Source organism: Erythranthe guttata, chromosome 13 (genome assembly GCF_056151865.1).
Source record: "Erythranthe guttata isolate IM_541 chromosome 13, IM_541, whole genome shotgun sequence".
NCBI classification, from domain to species: domain Eukaryota; kingdom Viridiplantae; phylum Streptophyta; class Magnoliopsida; order Lamiales; family Phrymaceae; genus Erythranthe; species Erythranthe guttata.
In genome coordinates, this window is record NC_142545.1 from 8,001,999 (window position 1) to 8,024,854 (window position 22,856).

Here is a 22,856-nt window from a genome sequence, read left to right on the forward strand (position 1 = left end):
ATGCAGATGTGGAACTAGATATGTAATTCTAATTACCACAAAGGCTCGAGCGAAACGGAAGAGAAGAAACACGTTCTCTTGAAGAATGTGACACGGATGACTAGGGAGAGATTCAAAGATTCGAACGATATACGACCCTTATTAATCCCTTTCATTCCTCTCATCGGACTATTTGTAGCACCCTAGCTACAACCCTAACTCGATTGTTTCCTCATAGTTGATGTACCTCACAAGTCCCATTAATTGGTTGACGAACCGTATCTCGGCCTTCAACTTCTAGAACATTATAAATATTCAGCATCTTGCTCAACGGTAAGGCTACATCGAGTATGAGACCGATGAATTGGATATATTTCTAATGAAGTGTCGGATATTAAGGTTCCTCGAGCAGTACTTCCTATTACAACCTCATATTGTATTTAAAGTAGTGTTTATGAATTCGTTACGATAATAGTTTGACTCGTTATCCAAGTCAGTTCTAAGTTTGGGAAGATACAGATTGTCATGGAAATAATTCGTAGAGGTTTGAAGGATTAAGTTAATATTATTTCGATCAATCTCAGATATTCTTCCTTCAAGCAACCGTAGCTTGGGAATAACTCATCATATAAATAGGGATTCATCCCTATTTCGGAACCAACCTCCTAGAGGCTACCCGCATAAGTGTATTCCTCAGGATACAGAATTCCTCAATTACAAGATTTGAAGGTATTATGGAGAAACCACCAAGTTGAAGAAGCAGCGGATGAGCAAGAAGATAATTTTAGGAAATTGTATTTCCATGTTCGAATAATAGTTGAGAATCTGGGGACCAGATTCTTTTAAGGAGGGAAGAGTGTAACACCCCGTAAATATGTAAGTTGTTTAAGTGTGGGGATAATTGAATTTATTTAGTTGATATGAGTCGATATGAAATTATAATATATCTCGAATTTGATGGGAAGTGTAGAATTGCAATTATCTAAGGGTCCATTTGGATGGAGGGATTTGGAGAGGGATTTGATTTGGGGAATGGATTTGAAATGACTCCAATTTTGGAGTCATTTGAAATCCATCACTATTGCTCCAAAATCAACTAAAAAGGAGGGGTGGGGATTTGAAATCCATCTCAAAATCCCTCAATCCAAACAAGTCCGAGGGATTTGTTATTATGGATTTGAAATCCCTCCCCCAAATCCCTCCATCCAAATGCACCCTAAAGTTATGGCATCTATTTGGTAATTAAGAAAACAATTTGGCCTTATAGCCAATTTTCATAATTTATAGTTGAGATAGGAATTGACGTGTATATCGTCAATTCACAATACTCCTTTAGCAGCCACGTTTCTTCTTCTTCTCTCACCTTCTCACCGTCTCACTCTCTCTCTCCATCTTCATCTCTTCACTCTGTCTTTTCTTAATTACCCAATCTTTATCTCGTTCATTTAACAGTTCTAGCAATAGCAATATTCATGGTATCTTCCTTTCTCCATGAAAACTCACGGCCGAGCACCCCTTTAGAACCTTTGTTCTTCCGATTTTTAAATTAGTAAATCTAGAAATCTTAAAATAGCAACATGGTTGAAAGATACGGGGCTGAGATGGTATTCTATTTCCAGCAGCCGGAATCCGGCGAAGAAGACAAGTTGTAACTTATAATTCGAATTTCAGCGGTTAGGCCTTCAAAGAAATAATTGTTTAGAGGCCTTTGAGATTGAACCTCGTTGATCAGGATCCATCGTTAGAAAGCTAATGAATTTGGCTCTCTATTGGTGGTAGTTCTCGATGGTTTGCACCGCCAGTGGTCGCCGGAGTTTGCGGAGAAGTCAGCCAGCCCGCTGGGATTTTGGGGAAATAAAATCTGCTGCCGCACCTGTTTTCGGGGCCGAAATCGAAAGGTTTCGAATACGAATTTGGTATCAGTTCTATCAGGAAACTCGTAGAGGACATCGTAAACTATATGTAAGTGTTCAATTGTATCGAATTAGAGTATTTAATATACGTGTTTTAGAGGTCGGAATCCGATGACAGTAATCTGCCGGAAACAGGGCAGTTTTGAGTATCTTCTTGCGGGACTGTTTTCGATATGTTGGGATCGTAATTTGGGCTATGTGCCTTCATGAAACTTGTAGATTAAACTTCCAGGTTTCATTTGATGTATTATTTGGACAATTTGGATAACCGTACAATTTGTTATGATTTTTCAAACGGGCTGTGACGGTAAACGAAATTATCCGAAATTCTGGCAGGTTTATGTATTCATCTTTCGTGGTTGTTATTGATGGGTTAAGTTGTTAATTTGGGATTAAAGTCTTCAGTAAACTTGTAGATACAGATGATATCTTTAACTTTATATATCGTTTAGGTCATTCGGATAAGTACGGTGATCGCAGTGATTACTTGAATAAAGTGCCGCGAGAAGCAATTCTTAGTATATGTTTAAGAAATTGACTATGTCATATAGTGGGTGGTAATATGGCTATATTACTGTTTGAAATCTTATTAAGTTCTAATATTTTCATAGGTGTTGAGCGTAATAAAGCTCTCACTCGAGGTTTAAGCTTAAATATGCTTCTATAGCACTAGCGTTGGACTCCAGGTGAGAAACTATGACTCCTTATCCAATTTCTTTCCTGCGCATAATATCTCCTTTGTTTAAACCGAATATTTTGTATATATTGAAGCCTTCGATACAATGATTATATTTGTTCTTGAAATATGATCCTTAATGTTCGGCGAGCATATTGTTTTCTTGGCTCGAACTTGGAACCTTGAGCTTGTTCTTGAAATCTTGAACTTGTCAATTCTCTTGGTTGCTATGTTCAGGGCTAATTCCTATACTTTATTTCTTGGCCTGAACATTTTCCTTGAATCGATATTGAACTATATTTATTCTAAAAAATCTTGTCTTGAATGCTTTCTGAGAATAAATATTTCGCTGGCTCGAACTTGAATCTCATGTTTATTGAATTCATTGAGATCTTCATATACTCGTTCTTGGAATCCGATATTGAACCTATTGTTCTTCTTGACTTTCATATTCACGAATATTCTCTCCTTGGCTTGAACGGAATTCTCGAACATGTTCATTATCCTGAGACTTTATCCTGAGACTTGACTTGATATTCAATTATCATGATCGTGACTTATCTTGTGAATGATTGACTTGATTCTTGAATTGATTCTTGAAATGAATGATTTGATATTCCTAAAAGGAATGATATTGATTCTTGAACCTACTGTCCCCACCCTTGAGGACGCTCTTGGGGGAGCTGGGCCCTAGGACCATTTCGGCAAGACGATCGGGCAGTATTGGGCTGACGATGACTGGTCTCCCGAATGGTACCTCCTGATGGTTCGGACTCACGTTCGTTTGGAGTTAAACGTTCCTGAGCCGGATCGGCACGTTCCGGTCGTGCCTCTTGCTTGTTTCCGACCGAGTGGCCACTCGGGACGGAGTGGAGGGATAAGGATGTGATATGATTTTATTTGTTGGGAGTTACAAGGTTGGAGACCCGACCAAATATTGAACTCAAGCCGTACATGTTACACTCTTGTACATGTTACACTTCTGTTAATGAAATTCTTGTAAAGTCTCTCGTTATATGTTCTGTTCTGTTGATTCTCATCATACTCATGGATCATATGTTTTTCACTAAGTCATTCGGACTTATTCGTTTCTCCTTTCTGATATTAATGCGCAGGTAAAAGAAAGACTTAGACCTAACTTTTCATACCAAGTGTTAAAGCTCGTGTATGCCTCCGATTAGTCTCGTCGAGAGGTATCTCTAATGATGTTCTGTATAGGAATCCTTTGATCGAGAATTTTGTAATAGAGTAAGTGGTGTCGAAGTCGACTTGTAATAGAACCTCCTTTTGTAAACACGATGGTATAGATATTGCGGTTTAATATTTTGATCATCGAAATTTTGAGGAGCATATTTGGGGTCATTGAATGTACTGCATGTTGAGTGGTGTTCCGCCACGAGGTGCCTGCTACTCGGGGCGGGGCGCTACAGTTATATTTTTCTTGGAATATGATCCAATATTGATTCTTGAACCTACTGTCCCCACCCTTGAGGACGCTCTTGGGGGAGCTGGGCCCTAGGACCATTTCGGCAAGACGATCGGGCAGTATTGGGCTGACGATGGCTGGTCTCCCGAATGGTACCTCCTGATGGTTCGGACTCACGTTCGTTTGGAGTTAAACGTTCCTGAGCCGGATCGGCACGTTCCGGTCGTGCCTCTTGCCTGTTTCCGACCGAGTGGCCACTCGGGACGGAGTGGAGGGATAAGGATGTCATATGATTTTATTTGTTGGGAGTTACAAGGTTGGAGACCCCACCAAATATTGAACTCAAACCGTACATGTTACACTCTTGTACATGTTACACTTCTGTTAATGAAATTCTTGTAAAGTCTCTCGTTATATGTTCTGTTCTGTTGATTCTCATCATACTCATGGATCATATGTTTTTCACTAAGTCATTCGGACTTATTCGTTTCTCCTTTCTGATATTAATGCGCAGGTAAAAGAAAGATTTATACCTAAATTTTCATACTAAGAGTTAAAGCTCGTGTATACCTCTGATTAGTCTCGTCGAGAGGTATCTCTATTTATGTTCCGTATAGGAATCCTTTGATCGAGAATTTTGTAATAGAGTAAGTGGTGTCGAAGTCGACTTGTAATAGAACCTCCTTTTGTAAACACGATGGTATAGATATTGCGGTTTAACATTTTGATCATCGAAATTTTGAGGAGCATATTTGGGGTCACTGAATGTACTGTATGTTGAGTGGTGTTCCGCCACGAGGTGCCTGCTACTCGGGGCGGGGCGCTACAGGTGGTATCAGAGCTTTGGGTTGGTAAAGCTTTGGGTTGGTAAAGCCTTAGGTTGGATGCCCGGGCGATGATGGAAAGGGATCTTTGAGAATTGTAGAGCTATGAATTGAATCTTGGTCTAAATTGTGATTGGCAGTAATCGAGTATTAGAGGCATTGAGATGATAATTTAGCGTCTATTACCGATATAGATATTGAGGAATACCCCGTAGAAATATCTATCATACACGATGAGATTCTTGGTTCTTTTGGTTACTTCAGTTGGCTTCCAATTCTTCGATGTTGTTTATCTCGAGTGAGTTTCCTAGTTTCACTTGAACTTGGTAACACCTTTTCTCGTAGACGTCTCATTCCATTTTACTTCATAACTTGACTTCCTTGTCGAAACCATATTATCTCGTTTTGAGTATTGATTTACGGTGAACCAAATATTCGTGAGTTCTTTTATTCACTCCTTATCATTCCAATGAATTCAATTTTGATTCGTTGGCCTATATTGTCTAATCTCATTTGTTGATCGTGATCGATTCTCTTATCTCATTTTAGTACCTCATAGTCTTGGTTACAAATTTTATGAGGTTTCGTACCCCTTCAAATTCCGCATGGTTTGGATTATCTCTTGTTTTGAAGCCCTTACCTTATTGTGCTACCATCTCCACCTTCTATCCTTTTTTTAAATATTCTATGGTTTCGGCTTATCTATTTGCCGAGACTTCTTATCCAGTTCACTCCATCTTTAATGTTCAATTATTTTGAATACCATATGATTTTGGTCATGTTCTTGTGAGGTTCCTTATTTTTTTCCCACTACCATCTGCTTTTGATAATTGTGAGGTTTTCTATCTCTTTGAACACTCTAGTTTCGGCTAATCTATTTGTCGAGACTTTTTATTTCCTTGAATATTTCTTTACTTATTCAATATATACTACTCCATTTTCAGTGTTCCAATTTCCTTGAAAATCTCGTGATTTTGGTCACGTACCTTTGAGGTCCCTATTCTCGTTTCATTTGGCTATACCATTGTTATTATTCTAATGTCGGGTCAATCTTTCTACCTATTTTTGAGGTTCTTGTTCTTTTGGCCTCAAAACTCAATTCTTGTACATATGTTGTTCCATTGTTATTATTGATCACAATGGAGATCCCATATCTCATTTTAAAACTCCTTATCTCATTTCAATACTTCGGCATCTCGGTTACCTACTTTTTCAGGTTTCTGATTCTTTGAATACAATATTGCTTGACTATCTTACTTCCTTCCCACTATTGATCACGAGTGAGGTATTTGATCTCGTTTGAATGCCTCGATTTCCTGGTTCCGTTCTTTTTGAGATTCCTCATCTCATTTAATACTTCTTGATTTGGATAGCTTTGGATAGCCTATTCTGTGAGGTTTCTTATCCCTTTGAAACCTTGTGATTCGACTTCTTTGTGTCGCTTCTATTTGTTCCCTCTCACTCATAGACCATGATTATTGTTAATTCAGGGTAAAAGTATGGACCTTGTTTGGGCAATGTTGTGTAATATGACTACGGTTGTATGCATCTATTGTTATATCATCTTATGGATTCGACCTGGAATAGTTTCGACGATTACCTTACTGAACGGAAAAAAAAAAAAAAAAAAAAAAAAAAAAAAAAAAAAAAAAAAAAAAAAAAGGTTATGTAGTTATCACGACTTAGAAATTCTATAGATTTTGTTGACTCTTAAGGTATCTTGAGCGCTTTGAATTCTTGATTCTAATCGTCAGGGTACAGGGAGCTAAGTGCTATGTAGGGCAAAGTGCTATACAACGGGAGTCACCTCTTAATCTTGCATGAGCCACCTCTCGAGTCCCTAGTATTCGATAAGTCAGCCATATCTTGACATTGGATTATCATCTTTTGCAATTCTATTTGGTTCATATCAAGAGCTAAGTGCTATGTGGAGAAGGTGTTTAAAGTACAACACCTATGTCAATAACACTATAGAGGATTGCACTTCTCTTTGTAAGATGTGGACGAAGAACTACAAGAATTTGTCCTTGATGATCAACTTGCTATAAATAAGTTTTGCCCATCATGTAGTTTGGTTGAAGTAATTCACCATCATCATTAATAGACATAATGTATTAATGTTTCGGATGTGATTAGAGCGTGCTTAGTGTCGAAGAATGACATTAGACTAGTTCACCTATGTTGAAATAGTAGTGAATTCAATGAATTAAGGCTACTCAATTGTCGGATATTCTGAGTCATGACTTCTCTACGATAAGTATTTATTAGTCATGCGGTTGCGAAACCACTGGAAGATTGTATCAACTGTTGCCATTTTCGATTACTCTTGATTCTAGAAGTAAAGCTCTCTTCCATCAACCGTTGCCAGGTCGATCTACTATTTGAAAACCTTTGCTTTGCGAACGCCATCTACGATCAAGCTCCTCTATTGTCCCATGTTGACACAATAAGTAAATCAGGCTTGCCCGACCTCTTTGATTGTAATCGTGGTGCATTCAATTCCACTTTATGTAGACCAATGAGAAGAGAAATTTTTGTGGACCGGGAAAGTAGTTGCGAGTCAGATTCAAAATCTATCTCTTATAGCTAACTCACATTGTCTCGATATAGATCATAAGTCATCTCGTTCTTATGAAAGCAACTATCCGCAATATGGGACAAAATCTCAGCTCGGTACGAGAAATGTTCTCAAAACTAACTCTCGTGTGAGTGGATGACTGAAAACATTGAAGGAACCTTGTGAACGTATAACGCAGATCATCGTGATAATTGGGAATCTATCAAGCTGGAATACAGACAGCTTCGCAGTAGTTCATGGAATAAAGTGTCAATCAAGCTTGCAATTCCAGACTAGATGAGCGGCGAATAACCAACGATAGCAAACACAAGGGGTGGTGATTGGAGATCGTAGGGATGCTACGGTAAAGTTCGACTTATCAAATAAAGATCAAAGCCTACACGAGATTGTCAAAAGAGTTATGGAGATGTGGAAGTAGATATGTAATTCTAATTACCATAAATGTTCGAGCGAAATGGAGGAGAAGAAATACGTTCTCTTGAAGAATGTGACACGGATGACTAGGGAGAGATTCAAAGATTCGAACGATATAAGACCCTTATTAATCCCTTTCATTCCTCTCATCAGACCATTTGTAGCACTCTAGCTAGAACCCTAACTCGATTGTTTCCTAATAGTTGATGTACCTCACAAGTCCCATTAATTGGTTGACGAACTATATCTCGGCCTTCAACTTCTAGAACGTTATAAATATTTAGTATCTTGCTCAACGGTAAGGCTACATCGAGTATGAGCCGAATGAACTGTACGATATTGCTAATGGAGCCGCGGAAATTAAAGTTCCAGAAGCAGTACTTCCTAGCACTACCTCAGATTTGAATTGAATAAGTAATTACGAATTCATTACGATAGTAGTTTGACTCGTTACTTAAGTCAGTACCAAGTCTGGAACCTAGAGATCGTTAAGGAAACAATTTATGATATGTTTTAGGTATACCGACTAAGCTAACACCATTTTGATCGATTTCGGATATTATTCGTTGAAGCGACATGGCTTGAAGATAAATAATCACATGAATAGAAATCGGTTCCTATTGTCGGCACCAACTTTCATTACTTGCTAGAGATTATACGCTCAAGTGATATCTATCATGATAATGAATTCTCCAATCACAAGATTTGAAGGTATTATGGAGAAACCACCAGGTTGATGAAGCGACGGATGAGCAAGAAAATAATTTTAAGAAATTGTATTTCCATGTTCGAATAATAGTTGAGAATCTGGGGACCAGATTCTTTTAAGGAGGGAAGTGTGTAACACCCCGTAAATATGTAAGTTGTTTAAGTTTGGGGATAATTGAATTTATTTAGTTGATATGTGTCGATATGAAATTATAATATATCTCGAATTTGATGGGAAGTGTAGAATTGTAATTATCTAAAGTTATGGCATCTATTTGGTAATTAAGAAAACAATTTGGCCTTATAGCCAATTTTCAGAATTTATAATTGAGATATGGATTGACGTGTGCATCATCAATTGCAGCCACGTTTCTTCTTCTTCTCTCACCTTCTCACCGTCTCTCTCTCTCCATCTTCATCTCTTCACTCTCTCTTTTCTTAATTACCCAATCTTTATCTCGTTCATTTAACAGTTCTAGCAATAGCAATATTCATGGTATCTTCCTTTCTCCATGAAAACTCACGGCCGAGCACCCCTTTAGAACCTTTGTTCTTCCGATTTTTAAATTAGTAAATCTAGAAATCTTAAAATAGCAACATGGTTGAAAGATACAGGGCTGAGATGGTGTTCTATTTCCAGCAGCCGGAATCCGGCGAAGAAGACAAGTTGTCACTTATAATTCGAATTTCAGCAGTTAGGCCTTCAAAGAAATAATTGTTTAGAGGCCTTGAGATTGAACCTCGTTGATCAGGATCCATCGTTAGAAAGCTAATGAATTTGGCTCTCTATTGGTGGTAGTTCTCGATGGCTTGCACCGACGTTGGTCGCCGGAGTTTGACGAAGAATTCACCCTGCTCGCTGCGATTTTGGGGAAGCAAAATCTGCTGCCGCACCTGTTTTCGGGGCCGAAATCGAAAGGTTTCGAATGCGAATTTGGAATCGGTTCCTTCAGGAAACTCGTAGAGGACATCGTAAACTATAAGTAAGTGTTCAATTGTATAGAATTAGAATATTTAATATACGTGTTTTTGAGGTCCGAATCCGATGACAGTAATCTGCCGGAAAAAGGGCAGTTTTGAGTACCTTCTTGCGGGACTGTTTTCGATATGTTCGGGTCAGAATTTAGGCTGTGCGTCTTCATGAAACTTGTAGATTAAGTTGTCAGGTTTCATTTGATGTATTATTTGGACAATTTGGATAACTTTACAATTTGTTATGATTTTTCAAACAGGCTGTGACAGCGGACGAAATTATCCGAAAATCTGGTAGGTTTATGTATTCATCTTTCGGGGTTGTTATTGACGGGTTATGTTGTTAATTTGGGATTAGTGTCTTCAGTAAACTTGTAGATACAGATGTTACCTTTAACTTTATATATCGTTTAGGTCATTCGGATAAGTACGACGATCGAAGTGATTATTTGAATAGAGTGCCACGAGAAGCAATTCTTAGTATATGTTTAAGAAATTGACTATGTCATATAGTGGATGGTAATAAGGCTATATTACTGTTTGGAATCTTATTTAGTTCTAATATTTTCATAGGTGTTGAGCGTAGTAAAGCTCTCACTCAAGGTTTAAGCTTAAAGATGTTTCTATAGCACTTCTATAACACTAGCGTTGGACTCCAGGTGAGAAACTATGACTCCTTATCCAATTTCTTTCCTGCGCATAATATCTCCTTTGTTTGAACCGAATATTTTGTACATATTGAAGCCTTTGATACCTTTATTATATTTGTTCTTGAAATATGATCCTTAATGTTCTGCGAGCATATTGTTTTCTTGGCTCGAACTTGGAACCTTGATCTTGTTCTTGAAATCTTGAACTTGTCATTTCTCTTGGTTGCTATGTTCACGGCTAATTCTTATACTTGATTCATTGGCCTGAACATTTTCCGATATTGGACTATATTTATTCTCAAAATCTTGTCTTGAATGCTTTCCGAGAATAAATATTTCGTTGGCTCGAACTTGAATCTCATGTTTATTGAATTCATTGAAATCTTGATATACTCGCTCTTGGAACCTGACATGGAACTTATTGTTCTTCTTGAATTCCATATTCATGGCAATTCTTTCATTGGCTTGAATTGAATTGAAATCTGAACATGTTCTCCTGAGACTTGATATTCAATTATCATGATCGTGACTTATCTTGTGAATGATTGACTTGATTCTTGAATTGATTCTTGAAATGAATGACTTGATATTCCTAAAAGGAATAATATTGATTCTTGAACCTACTGTCCCCACCCTTGAGGACGCTCTTGGGGGAGCTGGGCCCTAGGACCATTTCGGCAAGACGATCGGGCAGTATTGGGCTGACGATGACTGGTCTCCCGAATGGTACCTCCTGATGGTTCGGACTCACGTTCGTTTGGAGTTAAACGTTCCTGAGCCGGATCGGCACGTTCCGGTCGTGCCTCTTGCCTGTTTCCGACCGAGTGGCCACTCGGGACGGAGTGGAGGGATAAGGATGTCATATGATTTTATTTGTTGGGAGTTACAAGGTTGGAGACCCCACCAAATATTGAACTCAAACCGTACATGTTACACTCTTGTACATGTTACACTTCTGTTAATGAAATTCTTGTAAAGTCTCTCGTTATATGTTCTGTTCTGTTGATTCTCATCATACTCATGGATCATATGTTTTTCACTAAGTCATTCGGACTTATTCGTTTCTCCTTTCTGATATTAATGCGCAGGTAAAAGAAAGATTTATACCTAAATTTTCATACTAAGAGTTAAAGCTCGTGTATACCTCTGATTAGTCTCGTCGAGAGGTATCTCTATTTATGTTCCGTATAGGAATCCTTTGATCGAGAATTTTGTAATAGAGTAAGTGGTGTCGAAGTCGACTTGTAATAGAACCTCCTTTTGTAAACACGATGGTATAGATATTGCGGTTTAACATTTTGATCATCGAAATTTTGAGGAGCATATTTGGGGTCACTGAATGTACTGTATGTTGAGTGGTGTTCCGCCACGAGGTGCCTGCTACTCGGGGCGGGGCGCTACACCCTTCTTAATTTCGGACGGCCGTGCGGGATTTTAGCCTAAAATCCGCACGGCCGTGTGAAAAGCTGGTTTTGGGCAGTAGCTGGGTCCGATTCTCGGACGGCCGTGCGAGACTCCAGGTCTTTTTCCGCACGGCCGTGTGACAAGTTTCGGAAATTCCAATTAAGACCCTGAAAAATAAAAACTTCTAATTAGTGCCCCTAAAACTTTTTTTTTTTTTTTTTTTTTTTTTTTTTTTTAAATAAAAGAAAACTAACACTAACAAGATAAAACAATAAAAACAAAAATTAAAAGAAAATAAAATAAAAGAACGAAAAACGAAAGCTCGGGTTGCCTCCCGAGAAGCGCTAAGTTTACAGTCTTCAGCCGGACTTTGTCTGCTTCTTTGTTCAAGCTAACGTGACCGAAGTCACTTGGCGATTGAATTCCCCTCCATGATAATGCTTGAGGCGTTGTCCATTGACCTTGAACGATTTTTCGGTCTCGGGGTCCAATACTTCGACTGCGCCATGCGGAAATACGTCGAGTATAGTAAACGGTCCGGACCATCTTGACTTGAGTTTTCCCGGGAACAACTTTAGACGGGAGTTGTAGAGGAGAACCAATTGCCCCTTTTGAAATTCTCGATGCAATATCTTGTTATCGTGCCAACGCTTGGTTTTTTCCTTGTACACACGATTGCTTTCATATGCATTCAATCTCAATTCGTCGAGCTCGTTGAGTTGCAGCATTCGTTTCTCCTTGCACGCTTCAATATCGAAATTCAGCTTTTTAATTGCCCAAAACGCATTATGCTCCAATTCAACCGGTAGATGACACGCCTTGCCATAAATCAAACGAAACGGTGTCATCCCAAGTGGAGTTTTGTAAGCCGTACGATATGCCCAAAGTGCATCATCCAATTTCCTCGACCAATCTTTCCGGGTAGGACTCACAACCTTTTCGAGGATGTTTTTGATTTCACGATTCGTTACCTCGGCTTGCCCGTTCGTCTGAGGGTGGTATGCCAATGCGACTTTGTGGTTTACTCCATACTTGGCCAAGAGTGCTTCGAATTGTTTATTGCAAAAGTGAGTGCCTCCATCACTAATAATTGCTCGTGGCGTTCCAAAACGAGTGAAAATCTGTCTTTTTAAGAAAGCACAAACCACTGCAGAATCATTAGTAGGAAAGGCGGCCGCCTCAACCCATTTAGATACATAATCGACGGCCACTAAGATGTATAAGTTATTGAATGATGGGACAAAAGGTCCCATAAAATCTATCCCCCATACATCAAAGGGCTCTACTTCGATCATTGTATTTAATGGGAGTTCGTGCCTCCTTGAAATATTACCAACTCGCTGGCATCTATCACAACTTGAAACAAAATTATAGCAATCTTTAAACAAAGTTGGCCAAAAGAAACCTGATTGAAGCACCTTTCTCGCCGTGCGCTCTCCTCCATAATGTCCCGCATAATCCGAGCCATGGCAGTGGAAGAGTATATCTCCTTGCTCGCTTTCCGGTACACATCTTCGAATGACTAAATCGCTGCATTGTCTAAACAGAAAGGGTTCTTCCCAAAAGTAGAAATTCACATCGTGTAAAAACTTTTTCCGTTGATGAAAAGTGAGCTCGGGTGGTAGTACATGGCTAACTAAATAATTCACAAAATCCGCATACCATGGTACTTCTTGATTATTAATCGCAAGCAATTGTTCATCCGGAAAATTTTCATTAATGCAAGTTGGATCTTTGACTTCCGTTTCTAACCTAGATAGGTGATCGGCTACTTGGTTTTCGCTACCCTTACGGTCACGAATTTCCAAGTCGAACTCTTGCAACAATAATACCCACCTAATAAGTCTAGGTTTTGCCTCTTTCTTTTCTATCAAATATTTTAAAGCTGAGTGATCCGTGAAGACAATGACTTTGGTGCCTATAAGATATGATCTAAATTTTTCGAACGCAAAAACAACTGCTAGCAACTCTTTTTCAGTGGTGGTATAATTCAATTGTGCATCGTTGAGAGTTTTACTAGCATAGTAAATTGAATGAAAAATTTTATTCTTTCTTTGACCTAACACGGCACCTACCGCAAAATCGCTGGCATCACACATAAGCTCAAAAGGTTCATTCCAATCGGGCACAACAATAATAGGGGCAGTTACTAACCTTGTTTTTAAGTCGTCGAAGGCTTTGAGGCATTCGTCATTGAAATCGAATTTGATATCCTTCTCCAACAAATTGCACAATGGTTTGGCCACCTTGGAGAAATCTTTGATGAACCGCCTATAGAATCCCGCATGTCCCAAGAAACTTCGAATTCCCTTTACGAAAATTGGTGGCGGTAGTTTCTCGATTGTCTCGATTTTTGCTCGATCGACTTCTAACCCCTTCTTTGACACCTTGTGTCCTAGCACAATCCCCTCTTGCACCATAAAGTGGCACTTTTCCCAGTTGAGCACCAAGTTTGTTTCTTCACACCTGCGAAGAACCTTAGCCAGTATTTGGAGACAAGTGTCATACGTATCACCGAAGACAGAAAAATCATCCATAAAAATTTCAAGACCACATTCAACCATGTCCGTAAAAATTGCCATCATACAACGTTGAAAAGTAGCAGGAGCATTGCACAAACCAAAAGGCATACGTCTAAAAGCAAAGGTACCAAAAGGACAAGTAAAAGTGGTTTTGTCTTGGTCCTCGGGAGCTATGGCAATTTTGTTATAACCGGAATACCCATCCAAAAAACAATAAAATTCTTGACAAGCTAGCCTATCAAGCATTTGATCAATAAAGGGTAACGGGAAGTGATCTTTTCGAGTGGCTTTATTCAATTTTCTATAATCCATGCAAATTCGCCAACCCGTTACTGTCCTAGAAGGGATTAATTCATTTTTTTCGTTTTTTATAACAGTCATTCCCCCCTTCTTGGGTACACATTGTACCGGACTAACCCACGCACTATCGGAGATAGGAAAAATAATACCTGCGTCTAGCCACTTGATGATTTCTTTCTTCACAACTTCCTTCATGATGGGGTTCAATCGCCTCTGTTGTTCCACCGAAGATTTATGGCTCTCCTCCAATATGATCTTGTGCATGCAAAAAGTTGGACTTATGCCCTTGATGTCGGCGATTGTCCATCCAAGTGCTAGCTTATGCTCTCGCAATACCTCCAAAAGTCTCTTTTCCTGTAGACCTGTCAAAGATGAAGAAATAATAACAGGTAAGGTTTCATGAGCTCCAAGATACATATATTTTAAATGAGATGGTAAAACTTTAAGCTCAAGTTTCGGAGGTTCGATCACTGAAGGCTTAAAAGTGACAGATAACGGGATCTCCGTCTCCAAACTCTCAAAGCGTGGTCTTGACAGCGGCTTTGCCGAATCCAACCAACATAATTGTTCCGTCACTTCTTCTTCTTCAACTGATGTTCCTACACACAAAGATGCTTCCAACGGATCCGCAATTAAAGGTTCAACAAAATCAAAATTCAATTGATCTAACATATCAAAAGCAAAGCATTCATCAACCTCTTGAGGGTGTTTCATTGTACGGAAAACATCAAATTTAATCGTTTCATCCCCCAAAGACATAGATAAAATTCCGTTATACACATCAATTATAGTTCTACCTGTTCTCAAAAAAGGTCTTCCCAAAATCAAGGGAATTTCTTTATCTTCTTCCATATCAAGAACTACAAAATCTGCAGGAAAGATGAATTTATCTACTTTAACTAACACATCCTCTACTATTCCCTTTGGGTATATGAGTGATCTATCGGCTAACTGTAACGTCACAGATACCAATTTTATATCTCCTAATCCCAAACTTTGAAAAACCGAGAAAGGCATGAGATTAATACTCGCACCTAAATCTATGAGAGATTTTGCAAAGAACTTACCTCCGATAGCGACTGGAATCGTAAACTTACCCGGGTCTCCAAGCTTTGGTGGAATTGGGCGCGTAAGAATGGCACTGCATTGTTCAGTTAACGCTATCATCTCATGTTCACCGAATTTTCGTTTCTTTGATACCATGTCTTTCAAAAATTTCACCCAATGAGGCATTAATTCAAGTGCTCGAGTAAAAGGAATATTAATATGTAATTCATTCAATTGCTCAAGAAAACTTTTGTAATACGACTCATTTTTCGCCTTTATCTGGCGTTGAGGATAAGGTACCTGAGGGGTCGGCTTAGGCGCAACGACCCTTTTTTCACCTGGTGAAGCTGTCAGAATCTCCGCTTCTTTTTCTTGTTGCTCCTCCCCATCCTTGCTTTTTGCCTTCTTCGCCACTTCTTCTAATTGTCTTCCATTCCTCAAACTTACGGCTTTGCACTGCTCGTTGGTGCCCTTTCGAGGGTCTTCCGTATTGGACGACAGTGTACCGGCTGGCCTCGCGTTCAATTGGGTCGCAAATTGGCCCATCTGTGTTTCCAAATTTCGAATGGAAGCTTGGGTGGTCGTCATAAATTGGGCCAAAATATTTGCGAGGTCTCCGCCTTGAGGTGGTGCTTGCGGCTGATTTTGGAATCCGGGCGCTGGTCGTGAATAATTAGGCGGTTGGCCTTGAGGGGGTGCTTGCCTTTGTCCCTGCTGATTTCCTCCCCACCCAAAATTAGGGTGATCCTTCCATCCCGGATTATACGTGTTGGAGTACGGGTTTCTCTGTTGTCGGTTGGCGTCATGCACATAATTTATCGACTCCGTTTCGTCTACGCCTTGATCGGGAGCTTGGACTGCATGGACTTGCTGAGTTTCCAAAGCCGCCACTTGCTTCGATAGCTTCTCTAATTGGGCCGTGATTGCAGTGACCCCGTCTAACTCCAAAATTCCTCCCGTCTTGACTGCTCCGCTATTCGACCGGTCCGATGCCCGCATGTATTTGTTCCTAGCGATTCGTTCCAAGAGCTCGTATGCTTCGTCGTAGGTCAAACTCATGAACATACCTCCAGCTGCCGAATCAAGCACGGTTCTCGAGTTGTCTTGCAATCCATCGTAAAATATTTGCAATTGGCGCCACTCTTGAAGTCCGTGATTCGGGCACCTCCTTACTAGCTGCTTGAACCGCTCCCACGTCTCGAATAGTGCTTCACCGGCTTCTTGTATGAAATTTTGAATTTCTCTCCGGATTCTCTCAGTTTTTGTTGGGGAGTTGTATGTGTTCATAAAAAGTTGCGCTAGCTGGGCCCAAGACGAGATGGAGTGCGGTGCGCGAGTTTGCAACCATTCTCGGGCTGCGCCTTGTAAGGAATGCTTGAACAGGCGGAGTTGCAGTGCTTCGGGTGATACTCCGTTCATCTTGTGCGAATCACACGTCTCGAGAAAATTCACCAAGTGGAGATGTGGATCTTCATGAGCTAGGCCGCTGAATAATCCATTGTTTTGGAGCATAGTGAGGAGTCCCGCTCGAATTTAAAAATTGTTGGCTTCAATGGGGGGCTGCTGGATGCTTGATTGAAACCCATTGAGCGTTGGAACGGTATACTCATGCAGTGCTCGTTGACGAGGTGGTGGATTAATTAGCAGGCGTTGGTTTTGCTCGTTGATGATTTCTCCTGCCACATTCGGTGGGCGCCTTTGGTCACCTTCTCCACGATTATTCTCGTCCTCCATCGTTGCCGGATTGTTTTGGGCTAACCGTTGATTTCTCCTGGCTTGCCTAAACGTTCGCTCAATTTCGGGATCAAGAGGTAGCAGGCTCGTGTCGTGTCCTCTTCGCATAAAAAGTACCTAGAATAAAATAAATAAATAAAAAAAATTAATTAAATAAAATAAATAAATCAAAAATTTGGCTGAAGTAAGAAAAATTGCTCAAATTTAATATTAGGATAAATAAATAATTTAGCCGTATTCCCCGGCAACGGCGCCAAAAACTTGTAAAACAATCGGCATATACAAATCAATACATTGATATAATAATAAAATAAATAAAAATAGAACAGTAAAACCCACAAGGTCTCTGACACTTTTGTCAAAACATTAATTCGTGGAAAGGTTGTGATTTTGCAGGAATAATAATAATCACCCAATTACTCAAAACTAATATCAAAACACAAATAATAATCATAATCGCAATTCAATTTTATGAAATCATAAATTCGTAAGATTAACATATAACATATTTAAGTTCTAAGATGAATCGATTTCAAAACCCTGCTCTGATACCAATTGAAAGACTTTTATTTATTTTATGCGGAAAACCTTAATCACAGAATCTTGAAATCAAATTCATCTTAAGAATATAATCACGTAATAGAGATTATCGACATACCGTTCGCCATGGATTTCGATAGAGACGATGAGTGTTGGGTGCTAAATACCAACACGCAAGTGTACGTATCGCAAACAAGTAGTAAAGTAGACTCGTGAGAGTCGGATGTCGATCCCACAGGGAATACGCAAATTATTTAATCCTAAGTACCAAATCCTAACAATTGTGATTTTTATCCAGCCTACGCAAGGTTGTCAAATTAATTAACTAAATAAATTAAACTAATTAAGAACGCAAGTAATCACGAGAAAATATCAATAATAAACGGATCTAGGATTTTATCTTCCCCCTATGCGATAATTCTTCACCCGATTAATCTCCTATCATGCAAGTTACGATTCCCGATTATTAACCCAAGACACGAAATTATTCATAACCAGCTGTCGCTGCGCTATAAACCTATTATTCATAAAAGATTCACTATATGTCTATGCAAACCTAGTATAAATAAAGCATTAAATAACAAGTCTCGACAACGGCTACCTAAGGTATTATCTGTATGTCTACGATAATACATGCAATCAACACACGCATTCGGTGAAAAACTACTCGAAGGCTCTTCTATCCCTGTTCTAATTATTAAAACGATCTGTCAATCAATTCTAACAATAACAAATAGCAACATAAGTTAGCTACGCTCATGCACTAAATAAGATCAAGATAGAGGAAATAATCGAAGAATTAAACTTGCATAAAAGTAGAAAAATAGGTTCGAATTACCACATAGGGTTCCAATAATATCCTAGAATAAAAACTTAGCTACTCATGTTCGTTACGAAAAGCATAATAAAAATACGAAAAATCATAAAAACTAAAAATAAAAATCAAAGAGGAGAACTAGGATGAAGATTCGTCAAGTCTTCGTCTTCGTTCTTGTGCTCCTCGATCGCGTGTAGAAAGATGAAGAATAAAAACTAACATAAACGATAAAAGGTAAAAGATAGATCTAATTGTGTGCTCTTGGCCTTTAAATAGGGTGCAAAAATATAATAGGGCGGGTTTCCTTGTGTAATTAAAATTCCTTCACTGCGCCTTCACGTCCACCCGGACGGCCGTGTGAGATTGAGAACTAAAATCCGCACGGCCCTGCGGTCTTTTAATTCTCCAGAATTCTGCTTTTTTCACTTTTTGCCCACTTTTTCTCCGAAATTGCAGTTTTCACCCCAAAAGTTGTCAATTCTCCAATTTGCACCTAAAATACAAATAATAGCCATTTTAAGCACCAATTATCATTAAAACACACCAAAAGCTCCAATTAAAAGGTACAATTAAGTGTATAAATATACACTTAACAATGAGCAATCTACAAGCCGAGCCTAGCCAGGCCTCCTTTCGAATCTCCTTGTGAGAATTTTATTCGTAGGCACACCTTCTTCTCTCTATCTCTCTAATATCACAACTCACGAATATTTCTGTAAGTGATGGAATTCAATTTACGTCTGATGGTTGAGGAGAAGAGCTGTGGATTTCTTTTATAGATGAGAGAAGAGGGCCACGATTGATTTGTAACGGCAGAAGACAAATCCCACCCATCATGGTCTTTTACTGCCTTCAACGTTACAAATCAATTACCATAAAATCACCTTAATACCATGATTTGAATTACCCACAATTAATAAATTAAATACAAAGGTTAATGGGCCATTAAAATAAAACGTTACAAAAATAAAACTAACAGTTTTTTCTTGGAACGGAATTGAAATTAACTTTTCGCTGCCGTAAAAAAATTGTAGTTTTCTTTCAGAAATTACTACTTCGGCCCCGATTCATCAGATTTGCAACTCCCTTCTTCTTGTCACAATAAAAAGGACATTTATGTAAATATAGCTTGCAATCTAGTTGAACTCCCACTTCACATGTATCCAAGCTAAGTACTTATTTAAAATCGAAAAACCGAATTTGAGCAGTGAAGATTATCATCTGAATTAAGTGGCAATACATAAAAAAATTGTCTAATAACTGCGAAAATCAAGAACCTCAAATTTGGTGCTTCGTCCGATCGCAACTGATTGGACACGTTATCAATAGCAGAGTTGAGCTGTTCGATTTTCTCCACCAGTTTCTTGCGTTGCTTCTGTTAGTAGTTATGGAGCAAGAAATATTAATCAAAAATATATTTTTTTTTCAATATAAATTAACACAATCCATAACTAGGAAAAAAAATGTTTCCTCGTAGATAAACTTGGGCGGGCAGCTTTTTCATGAGATCCTTTTTGTCGGATCCTTTTTTATTTTTTTTATATCACCTGATCGAGGAGCATAAACACAACCAAGTGTGCCGACGATTAATCCACCTAAAACAAAGCCACCGACAAAGATGCTCGAAATATCAAATGCATAAATACACGAGATTTCAAGTAAGTGCTTGCGAAAGAAAAAAAGTCGAAAGTCTTGTCTTGATTATTTAAACCTTTTGCTTGGGACCGCATTCTATTTAAATCCTCATTTCAAATTCAATGCAGCTCGTATTTATCAAAGATTAGAAACTAACTCGTATAGAGAACTGCAGAATGTTATACTTATATATATATCTAGGTTTGAACCGTACATTTGTAGCTCTGTTTTCCGAACATATAATTTCCATATGATACCTTATTTTCGGCTTACATAGTCTATAGCTTCAGTGACTAAGATTACAGTAACAAGCATGAATAAATTTTACTGTGAATGCAATTAGATGTTCATCCAAAATGTAGGCCTGCATACAGCAGAATCCCATTCAGACAATTCATCGAACACCATGTGAACGGGCTGTAAACCACCCTATCAGTTCAGACAACTCATTGGGATGTTTGTTTTTATTTCCAAAACCCATTTACAGTTTTATACTATTCATAAAACCGACATCATGTTTGTTTAATAATTTTATCCAGAAAATCCCATTTTTTCTTATAAAATTTCTATTGGAAATACACTATTCATACTTTTTATCAATTTTAAAACCTACTAAAATCTACTAACTAACCTATATATTTTATGAATTTATTCCACCAACACATTTCTCTCTCCTTCTATTCATCCCTCATTAATATTTGGGGCTATATGCCAAACACCCTTCATTGGGATTTTAATTCTTGATAAATCATTTATTTATAAATGATATTTGAGATAAATCCAATGGGCCTGAAAACTATTCCCATAATAATTATAAATCCAATAATAATGGTAATATAAATAATAATACTAATAAATAATAAAATAATAATAATTATAATAATTATAATAATATAAGAATATAAACAACAACAACAACAACAACAATAATAATAATAATAATAATAATAATAATAATAATAATAATAATAATAATAATAATAATAATAATAATAATAATAATAATAATAATAATAATAATAATAATAATAATAATAATAATAACAATAATAATAACAATAATAATAATAATAATAATAATAATAATAATAATAATAATAATAATAATAATAATAATAATAATAATAATAATAATAATAATAATAATAATAATAATAATAATCATCACCATCATCATCCTCAATCATTATATTCTACTTTTGCACGTACTTTTGTAGAAAAAATTCACCACAACTAAACATATTCTCATTTCTACACTTACATGAAACTAAAAATACCACTTCATCCAAACATATTATCATTTCTACACAAAAACAAATACATCCATTTTTTCCTTCAGAAATTTTGAAAACTACAAATTCCCATTGGAAACATAACCAAACATCCACAGTGATTATGCGAAACAACGTAAATCTTGTATTCGTATTTTCTCTCTCTTCTTGTGTCGATGAAATCGAAGAAGCCAAGCGGCAAAACGCGTGGTTATCCTTTTTTGTTTTTATCTCTGCTTTCTTTCCTTCATCCTCGAGCTCTCAAAACGCGACTTTAATATATTATAAAATGAGCAATTACAGTTTTCATCCCTCAAGTTTGCACCGATTACATATTTGGTCATCTATGTTCACAAAAAACACATTTGGTCCTTCATATTCTAATAATTTAATACTTTTGGTCATTTTCGTCAATTTACCGTTATCCCGTTAGTTAAGGCAGTGATAGGCAGTAGGCACACGCTTGATTCCATTAGTTTTAACGGGAAATTGACGGAAATGAGTACAAATGTTAAATTTATGGAACATAAGGAACCAAATGTGAAATCAGTGCAAACTTAAGGGATACAAACTGTACTTTTCCCAATTATAAAATCCATTGCTTTCGAATTTAAAATTTAAATTGTATTATCCAAAATTTAGTATTTATCTTAAATTTAAATTAATTTTGTTCCAAGTCAAATTCCTACGTATTTTTGAATTCCGCCAATTCCGATCCCAAAATATCACAATTTAGAACATTTCCATTCCCGATTTTTCCGAATATTCTATTGTACTATTACATAATGGAGTAGTTGGTGAAAGGTAGTGTAATTAAACCATTTCTGGACAAAAGTATATATACTATATAGTTATATTTTCATTCTCCAATTTGTCACATTAATTAATTAATATATACATACAACATATATATACAGACGGCCGGCTAGTAATATTCTTGACTCACAAGTGATCACTAGTAGACACGGCCACGACGCGGGTTTGACCCGGACCCGCCTCGCCCCAGCCCCGTCCCGTTGACCGCATACCCGGACCCGCCCAAGCACGGGTCGGTTTCGGGTTCAGAGACTCGATACTATATAGTTATATTTTCATTCTCCAATTTGTCACATTAATTAATTAATATATACATACAACATATATATACAGACGGCCGGCTAGTAATATTCTTGACTCACAAGTGATCACTAGTAGACACGACCACGACGCGGGTTTGACCCGGACCCGCCTCGCCCCAGCCCCGTCCCGTTGACCGCAGACCCGGACCCGCCCAAGCACGGGTCGGTTTCGGGTTCAGAGACTCGATGGGTCTACCCAACGGGGGGTCCGAGGACCCGTCGGGTCAACCTGAATTTCGGGTTAGGGCAATGGGGGATTCGAACTCAGGTTAGTGGGCAGAGTTGGGCAACTCTAACCACTGGGACAACGAACATATTTGATTAAATG

The 22,856-nt window shown here is 38.1% G+C and overlaps 1 long non-coding RNA gene across 2 annotated transcripts; it reads left to right on the top strand.

Moving 5' to 3' along the window:
• The first annotated feature begins 707 nt into the window (after positions 1–707).
• On the top strand, positions 708–11,451 carry LOC148765814 (uncharacterized). 2 transcript variants are annotated; one of them, XR_016029015.1, is made up of 5 exons: positions 708–967; positions 1,202–1,941; positions 2,504–2,578; positions 3,684–9,501; positions 10,064–11,451. It is a non-coding gene; the product is annotated as an uncharacterized LOC148765814 (long non-coding RNA). The 2 variants fall into 2 exon arrangements; XR_016029014.1 differs by lacking the exons at positions 708–967; positions 1,202–1,941; positions 2,504–2,578 and having other exon boundaries at positions 2,780–9,501.
• Positions 11,452–22,856: the final 11,405 nt, after the last annotated feature.